The sequence below is a fragment of the Oncorhynchus mykiss genome, chromosome 20, assembly GCF_013265735.2.
Source record: "Oncorhynchus mykiss isolate Arlee chromosome 20, USDA_OmykA_1.1, whole genome shotgun sequence".
NCBI lineage: Eukaryota > Metazoa > Chordata > Actinopteri > Salmoniformes > Salmonidae > Oncorhynchus > Oncorhynchus mykiss.
In genome coordinates this window covers 30,779,015-30,794,014 of record NC_048584.1, presented here as the reverse complement: position 1 = coordinate 30,794,014, position 15,000 = coordinate 30,779,015, and the positions used below count along the sequence as shown (strand labels likewise).

Genomic DNA, 15,000 nt, shown 5'->3' with positions numbered 1-15,000 from the left:
TTATATTCTACTTTAATCTACTCTACTCTACTCGACTCTATTCTACTTTACTGCTCTACTCTACTTTACTTTACTCTAGTCTACTGTACTCTACTTTACTGTTCTACTCTACTTTACTCTATACTACTCTACTCTGCGTTACTTTATTCTACTTTACTCTAATCTACTTTACTCTACTCTAGTTTAGTTGACTATTCTACTTTACTGCTCTACTCTACTTTACACTATTCTACTTTACTCTATTCTACTATATTATGCTCTACTCTACTCTATCCTACTTTACCTCGCTCTTTTCTACTCTACTTGACTCTACTTGAGTCTACTCTACTGTTTTCTACTTTACTCTATTCTACTTTACTGCTCTACTCTACTTTACTCTATTCTACTTTACTCTATTCTACTATATTATGCTCTACTCTATCCTACATTACCTCGCTCTTTTCTACTCTACTTGACTCTACTTGACTCTACTCTACTATATTAAGCTTTACTCTGATCTGCTCTACTCTACTTTATTATATTATATTCTACTCTACTTTACTCTATTCTACTTTATTCTAATCCCCTTTACTCTATTCTACTATATTCTACTCTACTCTAATCTACTCGACTTTACTCTACTCTACTCTAATTACTCTACTTTACTTTACTCTTTTATACTTGATTCTACTCTACTCTACTCTATTCTACTCTACTCTATTTTACTATACTATATTTTACTCTACTCTACTCTACCTTACATTACTCTACTCTACTTTACTCTATTCTACTTTATTCTACTCTCCTTTACTCTACTCTATAAATACTCTATTATATTCTACTCTATTCTACTTTACTCTATTTTACTCTTTTCTACTCTACTCTGTTCTACTTTACTCTATTCTATTTTATTCTACTCTACTCTATTCTACTTTACTCTATTCTACTTTACTCTATTCGACCTCAATTGTTTATATATTATATCATGACACACACACACACACACACACACACACCCATGATGGTGATACAGATGATGTGATGGTGATGATGATGATGGTGATGACGGTGATGATGATGATGATGACGATCATGTCAAGGACAACTACACCAAACATAAATATGAGGTAAAGGTTCTACAGCAAAGTAACATCACCACGGCCTGATAATAGTAATCTGTCGTTTAATGATGACGGCAAATGAATACAGACACGTCGGTGTGGCTTCACACTAGTAGCCCTGGGAACAGTTTTTTTGGCATTCGACAGGCGTCAAATCCCTGCTGTTCTGGTACTAACAAGATGTTGCTTCCCGCCTCCCTCCCCTGATCTGGTCCACGTGTTGTGAGATGTAAGTACAGAGAGCCTAGTCAGAGACAACACAATAATGGGGGTTGTTTTATACAGCTCTGACCTGCCCTGTAATTCTACTGCCTTCTGCCTCCCTGACCCGCCCTCCTCCACCAACCACCCACCCACTCCCTCAGAATACTGATAGATGCAGGCAGAGAGTGAGCACAGGCACACATGCTGCTTGTGCACGCACACACACACACAGACACATCAGATGGACGTGCACACAAACACACACCACTACTACTACTGCAAACATCCACACACACATTCAGTACATAGGCAATAAACTTGAATTCAGCTTGCCACTGCCCACATACTGTACACTTTAACATGCAGTAACACATCAAACAGTCCTCAGGACACACAGCAGTGGTCACACACACACACACACACACACACCAGGTGATTCTGGGACTAAGGCATGGAACATTAAACTAACGACAGGGAAGAACAGGACAGTTTGAAAGAATAACAGCACACTTACAAACACGCACAACACCATCTGACGTCACAGTGTGTTATTACACACACACACACACTATGTTATCTGACATTACAGCGTCTTAACACAGGGACTGGATGGAGCTCTGGCTGGGAGGGGAAGGGACACTTACAATAGATAGATAAAATAACTTTACTCTCCTACACGCTAACACAGACCAACTCATCCAAGCACTCCCATATACCAACATGAATCCATACAGCCCCACACACACGCAAACACAACCCCATGGACTCCTACATAAAATGACAGTGAACTCATGGACACCTTTCATATGTAAAATAAATGCGTTATCTTACATCTTGCTGAAACGCACACACACACGCACACACACAAACACACACACACACCTGCCCCACCCCCACACGTCACACACACCCTTACATGCTCACTCACCCCCCAACCCCCAACGGACTTGGAGTATCTAGCAGCAAAGCTAAGAGTTAATGACTTCAACAGAGGCTTGGCTAAATGTGTATCTGTGCTGCAGCTGGTGCTCTCTGATTAGACTTAGGGCTGACTTCCAAATGGCACTTTTTTTCTTATACAGTGCACTACTGTTGTCCAGAGCGCCGGTCAAAAGTAGTGCACTTAATAGGGAATCTGATGCCATTTGGGTCTTGGCCTAGGATGCTGGAGCACATATCACACGCAGGCACAGCAACATATTTGCACCTCATATTAATGCGGCCCTCTGTCGCTCTCTAGGGCCCCCTGGAGCAGGATCCGGGAACCCTGGAGTCAGGGGGAGGGAAGGAGGGAGAGCCTCATATGGTGTGAGGCAGCAGGGGGAGGGAGGTCATACGGCTCTGCTAGTAGCAGACGCGTGCACCTTGCTCTGTGTGTGTGTGCGTGTGTGTGTGTGTGTCCGTGCTCCCTCCGTGAGCGCTGCTGTGACTCTGAGAGCACTTACAGTGAGGAAATGATGATAGGCATGTTATTACTGCAGCGAGGGCACTGGGCTGTGAAACTCATCCTCCTCTCTCTCCTTTGGTGTGTGTGTGTGTTTGTGTATGTGTGCGTGTGTTTGTGTGTCATCCTCCCTCTTCTTTCCTCCCCTCGCATCAGCAGCCGCTCTCAATGCTCCTCCTGGTTTTACATTTACTTATTTATTACATGTTCATTTGAGGGGCTTTGTTAAACGTTGCAGAGAGAGAGAGATAGAGGAGAGAGGAAGAGAGAGGGGGAGAGCGAGAGAGACAGAGAGTTGGAACAGATCTGGGACGAGGCTAACCATTTCCTGTATTCTTTGAAAGACCATCGTTTTAAATTGCATGGATTCTACCCATGATTTTCTCATGTCATTTCCAGTGAAACCCAAAGTCAACCACAGCAAACTTTAACATTCATGCCATATTTTATGACCTTCATTTTCAATGGCGTCCCCATATGCCCATGACCAGAGCTGTGACTAGCTTATAACGTCTTAGGAGGAGTGTATGGTCTGTGAGAGATAGGATTAAACCAGATATGAGTATTTACTCCCCTTCTTCCCTCCTCTCATCCTTCCATCCATCCCTCTAATCTGCAGCTCCCATTTGTGAATGATAGAATGGAAAAAAAGAGCGATAGAAACCCACTGGGGCTTGAAGGATGGAATGACACACACGCACACAAACATTCTTTCTCTCTCTCTCTCTCTCTCTCTCTCTATGTTATATGGGTAGTATTAATGTAAATGGACCTCTAAGGAATAGTGATTCTTCGCCCCCGGCCCTCTCCTCTCTATCTAACCTCTTAGACCCTTTTCAGACTACGTCAGATTCTCTTGAGGTTTAGTGAGAATGCCGTCGGCTATACTTTTTTTAATAATGTGAACTTGCGAACTTGATACATCTCTAGCGCTACCTCCGTAGGTAGCGTACGACATTCGCCCGACAGTTGCCCCCCTCCGAGCAGGGCAGCGTGAACAGAATTGTCTCGTTCAGCCCCGAACTCCAGCAGTATAAATGGTAATAGCAGAGCAATGATTTTGAAATAGCTGAAATGTATAGACATTTTCTTAAAATTTGAGACTTGTTTTATTGGGTTTTTACCTGAAATTGTAGTAGCAGTCTGTTACATTCTGAAGTTGCCAGCTGCTCTGTACCACTTAAACCGATGAAAGCCCATCCCACCACCAAAAGAAAAGTACAATGTCGATAGTAGATCATACAGAAAGAATATATATATGTTTTAAGTTTTAACATGGCACCACAGGTCCCAGAGCTGTTCCTGATCTGGTAGGCTAACCTAACCAGCTCAGCTGGGGAAAAAAAACACTTTTATATGTGCACTAATGGGACCAGATCATTTTTCTAATGAGGTCATGTGGTTTTTAAAAAATGGATAGACTCCTTGCCCTAGGGAGGATGAAAACATTACAACCCTGTCAAACTGCAGCAACCTTGTACTTGTTCATAGTAATTCTATTTGAAAACTAACAGGGATTGTTCTTTACACAGACCAAGACAACAACTGTGATTGGGCAATATAACTAATAACAGGGCTGAGCTTGCTATATGTGGGGTTGCATCTGTCGTTAAAGTTATTCATACAGACTGTCATCACTATTGTGTTGATTGATTCATTCCAGGGAATCATTTTGGATTTAAAAGGCCTAGGTAGCCATCCGGGGTTTGATTGTAAAGCACGTGTTATCAGAAGGGATGTAGGCTACCTGCAGCTGTGGTTGCTAAAGGCTGAAGTTGATCAGACTGAAGCACAGGCTCATTTAGCATGAGTTGACATATCATGAGGCATTTCAATGTGTGCATTTTTTGGGGGGTGGCAGATATGGGCTTCCTTATAAAACAGCTCGTTGCTTGTCACTTCTCCCCAGCTAATTCACTTATATTACACCCATGTTTTCAGGCGCAATTAGCTTTTACCACATGGAGGCCAAATCATTTGTATATTGATACAAATGAAGCCTGACTTGTTGTAACGTTGTTAGGCAGGCCTACTGTACTTTTATATTCGTAAAACTGAATGTACGTATTACACTACATGGCCAAAAACATGTGGACACCTGCTCGTTGAACATCTCATTCCAAAATCATGGCCATTAAAATGGAGTTGGTCCCCCCTTTGCTACTATAACAGCCTCCACTCTTCTGGGAAGGCTTCCCGCTAGATGTTGGAACATTGCTGGAGGGACTTGCTTCCATTCAGCCACAAGAGCATTAGTGAGGTGGGGCACTGATGTTGGGCGATTAGGCCTGGCTCGCAGCCTGCGTTCCAATTCATCCCAAAGGTGTTCATCTAGAATGTCATTGTATGCTCTCCCGAACCATGAAAAACAGCCCCAGACCATTATTCCTCCTCCAACAAACTTTACAGTTGACACTATGCGTTGGGGTAGGTAACGTTCTCCAGGCATCCGCAAACCCAGATTAGTTTGTCAGACTGCCAGATGGTGAAGAGGGATTAATCATTCCAGGGAACTTGTTTCCACTGCTCCAGAGTCCAATGGTGGTGAGCTTTACACAACTCCAGCCAACACTTGACATTGCGCATCGTGATCTTAAGCTTGTGTGTAGCTGCTCGGCCATGGAAACCCATTTCTTGATGCTTCCGACTAACAGTTCTTGTGCCGATGTTGCTTCCAGAGGCAGTTTGGAACTTGGTAGTGGTTGTTTCACTTCCAGCAGCATACCACCCTGCATCCCACTTCTGGCTTGCTTCTGAAACTAATCAGGGTTGGACCTGGTCAGTCCCCTGGATTGGAGACCAGATGCTGCTGGAAGTTGTGTTGGAGGGCCAGTAGGAGGCACCCTTTCCTCTATCAAATTCCCCAGGGCAGTGATTGGGGACATTGCCCTGTGTAGGGTGCCGTATTTGGATGGGGTGTTAAACGGGTGTCCTGACTCTCTGTGGTACTAAAGTACTTATTGTAAGAGTGGCACCCCTACTCTTACAATAAGTACTTTAGTACCACATAGAGTCAGGACACCTGTTTAACACCCCATCTAAAGTCCTGGCTAAACACCCAATCTGACCCTCATACCATCATGGCCACCAAATCATCCCCAGCGTACAATTGGCTCATTCATCTCCTCTCCCCTGTAACTATTCCCCAGGTTGTTGCTGTAAATTAGAATTTGTGCTCAGTCAACTTACCGGCTAAAATAAAAAATCTATTAAAAAAAAGTTTCAACCGAGGACAGAAGATTTTTACATGATACACGCTTCAGCACTCGGCAGTCCCATTCTGTGAGCTTGTGTGGCCTCCCACTTCGTGGATGACCCATTGACCCACTTTACAATAACAGCACTTAAAGTTGACCGGAGCAGCTCTAGCAGGGCAAACATTGGACAAACTGACTTAGTGGAAAGGTGGCATCCTATGTCGGTGCCACGTTGAAAGTCACTGAGCACTTCAATAATGCCATTCTAATGCCAATGTTTGGCTATGGAGGTTGAATGGCTGTGTGCTCGATGTTATACACCTGTCAGCAACGGGTGTGGCTGAAATAGCCAAATCCACTAATTTGAAGGGGTCCACATACTTTTGTATATACAGTGTACAGAAATTGTACGGAAATTGAAACTACGTTTGTCAATGAGAAAAGCCCCTTAGAGAAAAGGGTTCCAGAAGAGATATTTGGCTGTACCCATAGGAGGACCTTGTACAATGATTCAGGGATTACTGGACCATCTATTATATGACAATACATTGCCTTTAGGGTTATTACACTGTAGCTGAGATCTAAAGGAATTGATCCCTGATTATGATATTATCATAGTGTTATTGCCGTAGCTGAGGGACGTGTAAGAGACTGAATCCATATAAAATATCATTACCCTACACATTTGTTTTAATATCACGTTTATTAATTCAGTTGCAAGATAACAGCACACAAAAAAACACACTTGCTAACATGACACATATCTACACTAATGATGATGTTCTCATTTTTCAACAATGCAGTTATTTTGTATCCACTTGTTTTGAGGTGAGTCATATTCATGTTATTCATGAGTGTATGTAGTAACACACGTCCCTTCATAATCTTGAGATTTGTCTCAACAAGGCAGGCATTATGCCTTGGCTAATGTAAGCATCATCTCCGTAAAATGTATTGCATTGTAGCTGAAAATGAAATCCAGGCGTACTATGACATTATGCAGATTGTGCTAAACATGGAATTACGTCTTCAGGAAAAACCGGAACAACGTTTTTCCTCCAAACGCCTGCCACCGTCGCCGTGGCATTTAAATACCTATACGTCAAGGACCCATTGATATTAATTTACAAAGCAGCCAGCTGATGTGAATTTCAGAGATATAGGTTCCGGAAGGCATTGTTTACGTGCATGTAAACCAATGCATAATGTGGTGTGTTAAATTTGATGTAGTCTGCGCCATTGAACTATAATGCTCAGAATGAATAAAGGCCTTCCGACAACGTCAATTTGAATGGCTGATATGGCATTGTTATGCATTCTTTTTTGATGGTCAGTGCACTGTTGGGGATACAAGTAAAAATAGATTGGGAATGTCTCATTTGAATCTCAATCTCAGTCAGACAGGTAGTGGAAATCCATCTGCTAGACCAGTTTTTTTTGCTTTATGAGAGGCAGTTTTGCTGCTGATTATTAGTTTTTTTTGGTGTTGAGCTGTGCTGCTCTGCGGTGGGACTCCAGGGGGCCACAGGAGCTTGTTTTCTGCCGACTCCCCCCCCCCCCCCCCCCCTCTCTCCCTCTCGTTATATCTATCTCTCTTTCTGTATCTCTCTCTCTCTCTCTGCATGGGTGATGGGGAGTTGTTCTACCATTGCGTTTCTGTGTGCTTTTTTCCCCATACTCTAATTGCGAGCGTCTCTTCAAAACAAGCGTTGTAGGCACTCTTGGGCTAAGGAGGACAGTGGCGGGCTGGCTAGCTCAAGCTGTGAAGTTAATATATTCCGGTGAGGAGCGAAGAGGATGGCAGGAAAATAATGACTTTCCTACTGGAGTGATGCAGGCGATGCACCCGTCGGTCTCACCGCAGCCAGCTGCGCTGTGCCTGTGATTGACTACACCTTTAATATTGTTATTTCCTCTCCTCTTCTCCTCCCCTCTTTATTCATACAAACCACCCTGTCTTTCTGACTTGGGAAAGATAGATGTGGTGTGTTGACGTAAGGGGGTTATTGTAGGATTAGCGTGCCAGGGTAGGGCTGTCACAGGTTGTTCCTAGGTCTATAGGGAGGGGATGGGAGGAGGTGGTTGAGAGCTTGGCTACAGGTCTGTGTTCCTGTGTAGGTCTGTAGGGAGGGGAGGTGGTTAGTGGTTGGTGAGGCAGGCCCAGTCATAAATGTTCCTATAGGTCTAGAGGGAGGGGAGGGGCTGGTCCAGGCTGTTCCTATAGGTCTAGAGGGAGGGTATAGGTTGGTCATAGCCATACAGCTGTTGTTGTAGGTCTTAGATGTTGTTGAGGACCCTTGTGACAGCAGACTCCCATCTCAGGACCCGGTTGACATGAAAGCAACAGGGATAGACGTGGGTATATCATTGTGTGCATAGCGTGCCAATGTTGTGCTGGTCCAAGGTGTTCCTAGGTCTCTGGGGATGTGGGCTGGGATGTGAGGAGGTTGCTGGTTGGTTGCTGAGAAAATGAGTCCCCGGGCAGGTGTTTTAATGGGACTATGGGGGATAGGATAGCGTGCCATGAACTGTCTCCTCCAGAGGCCTGGTCCAGCTGTCTCATCTGTGAAGTCTCAATACTTTGGTTAATGTTGGCTTATCACGCACACCATACACACTTACAAACACTTATAAACACAGACACCAACAGGTGAAAACCCATCTTTCTTGGTTTAACCTACTATTTATTTATTTTCTAAAGTAATCTAAGTTAATAATTGGCATGGTGTATCCATGGTGTAACTTTCCAGATAAGAGTCTTTTGACTTGTTGTTTTAGCTGTCAGCAGTCTCAGCACATTTACGGTGTTTGCTGGTATGTTCCCAATATTCTCTCACTTCTGATCACTGTACCAGCTGTTGCCATGGTAACAATCTAAATCTCCTCTCCAAATGTAGTTTATATGTCATGTTGTTGGTGATACAATTACACACTCATATCAGATGATGAACCTTTCAGTCGAAACGCTAGCAACACATACTGATATAGATGATTTCTGATTAACATTATTGCAAACAGATGTTCAACCAGAGCTTGACTTGGGCCTCAAATGTTCTACTGCTCGAGCTCTCGTTCCTCTTGTAGAGTATTAGCTCAAAAGTATTACGGCGCTCCTGCGCCTAAATATAAACAGTACCGGCACTCAAAATGTATTGTGTTGTGTTATCTGTGTTCTCCTACTCATTCACTTCCTACTCACTCTGCGTCTCCCAGTGAACCCACAGAGCCACAGAATACATAAAAGGCCAAACGGAACAAAGACGATGAACAGCGGAAAAGTTATGAGGGAGGAAGATAGAGATTTGAAGGCCGACAAGTTGGAAGTTCTTTAACACTTTGTATTCAGAAGCACAAACTCACGAACATGAAGACACACACACACGCACGCTCACACACACACACACACACACACACACACACACACACACACACACACACACGCACACATACACACATATACACACACTTCACCCCCTTCTGGTGAATTGCAGTCTTTTGTTTTTTTAATGAGCAGTAGTCAGGAATACGAAGCGAACACCTACACAATCCACCCATTCATCCATCTCTTCCAGTGATCTGTCATCGCTTGGTTCAGCCTGACATCAGTCACATCATGCATATCACATCTTCAGTTCCCTGGTCTTCTGATATGATGTTTGAGCAGCTACAGCTGTGACTGTCTAACGCATCAGTTTATGTGGCAGAGAAGGATCTTAATGCGCTAGATTTGAAGGATTATGGAAGGAATGGAAGGAGGTGGGTGGATTTCTGAGTTACTAACTCACAGTATTTTTCATTCTCTAAACTTGCCTCTCTGCAACTATTTTAGTATTTTGTCCGTGAGAGAGTAGGCGGTATTACAAAACTATAAAACATCTACTTTATAACTCTATATTTTCCCCAGGCCATTGAAAATGTGAGTGATTAGGGTTGTGGATAATGCATGTCTTTATGCAAAGTGATTATCCAGCATACAGAGACTCATTCACTCTTTAATTTTAATGTATTCAGATTCTCAACCAGGTGCCACCCCCCCCCCCCCCCCCCCCCCCGCCCCATTCCCTTCTGCTAAGGCTAAGCATCATTCAGTGTGAGTAGTGGTAGGAATCAGTGTGGCAGTGTCAACTGAAAACAAAAATATATTTACTTGAAACATTGGAAAGAACTAATTAAAAAACAGAGCAAACTAGAATAGTATTTGGCCTAAACAGAGAGTACACGGTGGCAGAATACCAGACCACTGTGACTGACCCAAAATTAAGGAAAGCTTTGTACACACTCAGTGAGCATAGCCTTACTATTGAGATAGGCCACCATAGGCAGACCTGGCTCTGGGGACAAGACAGGCTATGTGCCCACTGCCAACAAAATGTGGAGGAAACTGAGCTGCACTTGCTAACCTCCTGCCAAATGTATGACCATATTGGAGAAACATACTTCCCTTAGATTACACAGACCCACAGATAAACTCTCATATCTATGTGCCATCATAGCAGAAAGACTTGTGACCTGCTGCCACAAGAAAAGAGCAACAAGGGAAGCACAAAAACAAACTATATTCATCTGTCAATTTATTTTCTCTTTCGTACAATTTGCATGTTGGGCCTCCCGAGTGGCGCAGTGGTGGGCCTCCCGAGTGGCGCAGTGGTGCAAGGCACTGCATCGCAGTGCTAGAGGCATCACTACAGACCCAAGTTCGATCCTGGGCTGTATCACAACTGGCTGTGATCAGGATTCCAAATTCCCACCGGTCTAATGCCCGTTGCTCGTGTTTCTTGGCCCAAGCAAGTCTCTTCTTATTATTGGTGTCCTTTAGTAGTGGTTTCTTTGCAGCAATTCGACAATGAAGGCCTGAATCAGTCTCCTCTGAACAGTTGATGTTGAGATGTGTCTGTTACTTGAACTCTGTGAAACATTTATTTGGGCTGCAATTTCTGAGGCTGATAACTCTAATAAACTTATCCTCTGCAGCAGAGGTAACTCTGGGTCTTCCATTCCTGTGGCGGTCCTCATTAGAGCCAGTTTCATCATAGCGCTTGATGGTTTCTGCGACTGCACTTGAAGAAACTTTCAAAGTTCTTGAAATGTTCCGTATTGACTGACCTTCATGTCTTGAAGTAATGATGGACTGTCTTTTCACTTTGCTTATTGGAGTTGTTCTCGCCAAAATATGGACTTGGTATTTTACCAAATATGGCTGTATATCTTCTGTATACCCCCCTGCCTTGTAACAACACAACCGATTGGCTCAAACACATTATGAACACAATAAATTCTACAAATGAACTATTAACAAGGCATAATTAAAATGTATTCCAGGTGACTACCTCATGAAGCTGGTTGAGATAATACCGAGAGTGTGCAAAGCTGTCATCAAGGCAAAGGGTGGCTATTTGAAGAATCTCAAATATAAAATATAATTTGATTTGTTTAACACTTTTTTGGTTACTTCATGATTCCAAAAAGTAACCACAAAACACCAGTCTCAACGTCAACAGTGAAGAGGCAATTCCGGGATGCTGGCCTTCTAGGCAGAGTTCCTCTGTCCAGTGTCTGTGTTATTTTGCCCATCTTCATCTTTTATTTTTATTGGCCAGTCTGAGATATGGCTTTTTCTTTGCAACTCAGCCTAGAAGGCCAGCATCCCGGAGTCGCCTCTTCACTGTTGACGTTGAGACTGGTGTTGTGCGGGTACTAGAGCCAGTTTACGCTGTTCTGTGAAGAAAAGAAAAGGGATATGGGCATTGTACGAGCAGCATTGTACGAGATCTTCAGTTTCTTGCCAATTTCTCGCATGGAATAGCCTTCATTTCTCAGGACAAGATTAGACTGATGAGTTTCAGAAGAAAGTAATTTGTTTCTGGCCATTTTGAGCCTGTAATCGAACCCATAAATGCTGATGCTCCGGATACTCAACTAGTCTAAAAAGGGCAGTTTTATTGCTTCTTTAATCAGCGCAACAGATTTCAGCTGTGCTGACATAATTGCAAAAGGGTTTTCTAATGATTAATTAGCCTTTTAAAATGATAAACTTGAATTAGCTAACACAACGTGCCATTGGTAATGGGCCTCTGTACGCCTATGTAGATATTCCATTAGAAATCAGCCATTTCCAGCTACAGTAGTCATTTACAACATTAACAATGTCTACACTGCATTTCTGATCAATTTGATGTTATTTTAATGGACAAAAAATGTGTTTTTCTTTAAAAAAACAAGGACATTTCTAAGTGACCCGAAACTTTTAAATGGTAGTGTATATATACAGTATATATAGTATTTGAAATGTTTCCATTATTTTGAAACTTTTATATCTGTAATGTTTACTATTAATTTCTGATTGTTTATTTCACTTTTGTTTATTATCTATTCTACTTTCTTTGGCAATGTAAACATGTTTCCCATGCCAATAAAGCCCCTTTGAATTGAACTGTAACAGTTAATGAATGGCCTCATCCGCCAATGATGTCTTCTTTCTCACAACGAGCCAGAGTACCAGGGCTACATGCGGCAGCCACTTCATTTGGATGATATACAATACCTGTCCCCAAAGAATAAAGTGTCATCAGCTCCACATTGTGACTGGGCGAGGAGTGCGTAGGAATTACCCTGACTTATCTTTCAATTGCAATAATTTCACCATTTGCTCATGCTCAGACCCGCTACCACGCTAAATGGCTAGAGAGAGAGGGATAGAGGGATGGAAGGATATCAGAGAGAGAGAGAGAGAGAGACAGAGAGACATTCGACAGAGAGATGAGACACTATGTCCATCCTTTTATTGCTATAACAAATCACAGTGGGTGTAACTTGTCGTCTTCAAAGCAATACATCAATAAATTATGGGGCCTTGCCTCCCCCTCAAGTGACCGTGGCTAACATTAAGTAAATGTGATTTTATATTATCAATGTTATGCTGTCAAGCCTGTTCATTTTGACTGGGCCACAAGGTTAAGGACAGACAGAGACGCTTCTGCCCATATCCCTTTTCTTCAGAGACACATTGATTCTCATTAGCAGTTCCAGCAGCAGAGCAGATCAGAGCCGGGGACCCCTACAGATTAGGAGGATAGCTGCAGCTTCCAAATGATGCTCTGCTAGTGCTAGTTGGGCTGTGGATGCTGTACAGTGGTGCTATAGATAGGGATATGCTTCCCTTAGATCAAAACAATCTTCTTGTACAATTAAAAATTATGTCCCAGAAATGCCAGTAGATCACAATACAGAACATCACAATACAGAACATCAGTCTCAGTCTTTCTTCACTTTCCAACCTTGCTCTGATATCCTTTCCTAAATATAGTGTCTCTGTTTATATGGCATGGTTTGTCATGTTGAGTAAAATCTTTGGTGAAAATTCTATTTTTAAAAATGAGAGGAGTGTTGTGTGTGAATATGCGTGTGTTTGGTGTGTGTGTGTGTGTGTGTGTGTGTGTGTGTACACTTGAAGATTGCATTGATGCACAGAGAGAAAGGCCAAGACTGTTGACTTCTGACACAGCTGTCTCACCCCCCAGGCTGTGGTATAAATAGTTCCTCTCTCCATCCATGTTGAAGGAAGCTCAAATGACTCTATAGATGGAAGGAGGCCATTTTCTCCAGATTATAAAGGAAAATGGTCATTACTGTAGTTATATAGCTCCCATCTCTAGTTACAGAATGCTTCTGCATGGCAACCTTTATTTACATTGCCATTTGAATCATTTAGCAGACATTCTTATCCAGAGCCACTTACAGTGCATGCTTTTTAAGATAGCTAAGTGAGACAACAATATATCACAATCGTAGCAATTCTATTTTTCCTCAACAAAGTATTTAGTAGGAAAAGACTGTATATATACAGTGCCAGTCAAACGTTTCAACACACCTACTCATTCAAGGGTTTTTCTTTATTTTTTTACTATTTTCTACATTGTAGAATAATAGTGAAGATATCAAAACTATGAAAAAACACATATGGAATCATGTAGCACCAAAAAAATATAAACAAATCTAAATGTATTTTATATTTTTTATTCTTCAAAGTAACCACCCTTTGCCTTGATGACAGCTTTGCACACTCTTGGCATTTTCTCAACCAGCTTCACTTGGATGCTTTTCCAACAGTCTTGAAGGAGTTCCCACATATGCTGAGCATTTGTTGGCTGCTTTTCCTTCACTTTGCAGTCCAACTCATCCCAAACCATCTCAATTCGGTTGAGGTCGGGTGATTGTGGAGGCCAGGTCATGTGATGCAGCATTCCATCACTCTCCTTCGTGAACAAATAGCCCTTACACAGCCTGGAGGTGTGTTGGGTCATTCTCCTGTTGAAAAACAAATGATAGTCCCACTAAGCGCAAACCAGATGGGATGGCGTATGGCTGCAGAATACTGTGGTAGCCATGCTGGTTAAGTGTGCCTGGAATACTAAATAAATCACTGACAGTGACACCAGCAAAGGACCATCACACCTCCTCCTCCAGGCTTCATTGTGGGAACCACACATGCAGAGAAAATCCGTTCACCTACTATGCGTTTCACAAAGACACTGTGATTGTAACCAAAAACAAAACATGTGGACTCATCAGACCAAGGTCCATTGCTGGTGTTTCTTGGCCCAGGCTAGTCTCTTATTATTATTGGTGTCCTTTAGTAGTGGTTTCTTTGCAGCAATTTGACCATGAAGGCCTGATTCACACATTCTCCTCTCAACTGTTGAGATGTGTCTGTCATTTGTTTGGGCTGCAATCTCAGGTGCAGTTAACTCGAATGAACTTATCCTCTGCAGCAGAGGTAACTCTGGGTCTTTCCTTTCCTGTGGCGGTCCTCATTAGAGCCAGTTTCATCATAGCGCTTATGGTTTTTGCGACTGCATTTGAGTTCTTGAAATGTTCCGGATTGACTGGCCGTCATGTCTTAAAGTGATGACGGACTGTCATTTCTCTTTGCTTATTTCAGCTGTTCTTGCCATAGTATGGGCTATCTTCTGTATACCACCCCTACCTTGTCACAACACAACTAATTGGTTCAAATGCATTAAGAAGGAAAGACATTCCACAAATTAACTTTTACAAT

General features: G+C 42.6%; 1 protein-coding gene across 29 annotated transcripts in view; it reads left to right on the top strand.

Moving 5' to 3' along the window:
• Positions 1-15,000, top strand: part of LOC110498787 (neurexin-1a) — a 556,706-nt gene that overhangs the window by 371,257 nt on the left and 170,449 nt on the right. The window lies entirely within an intron of this gene.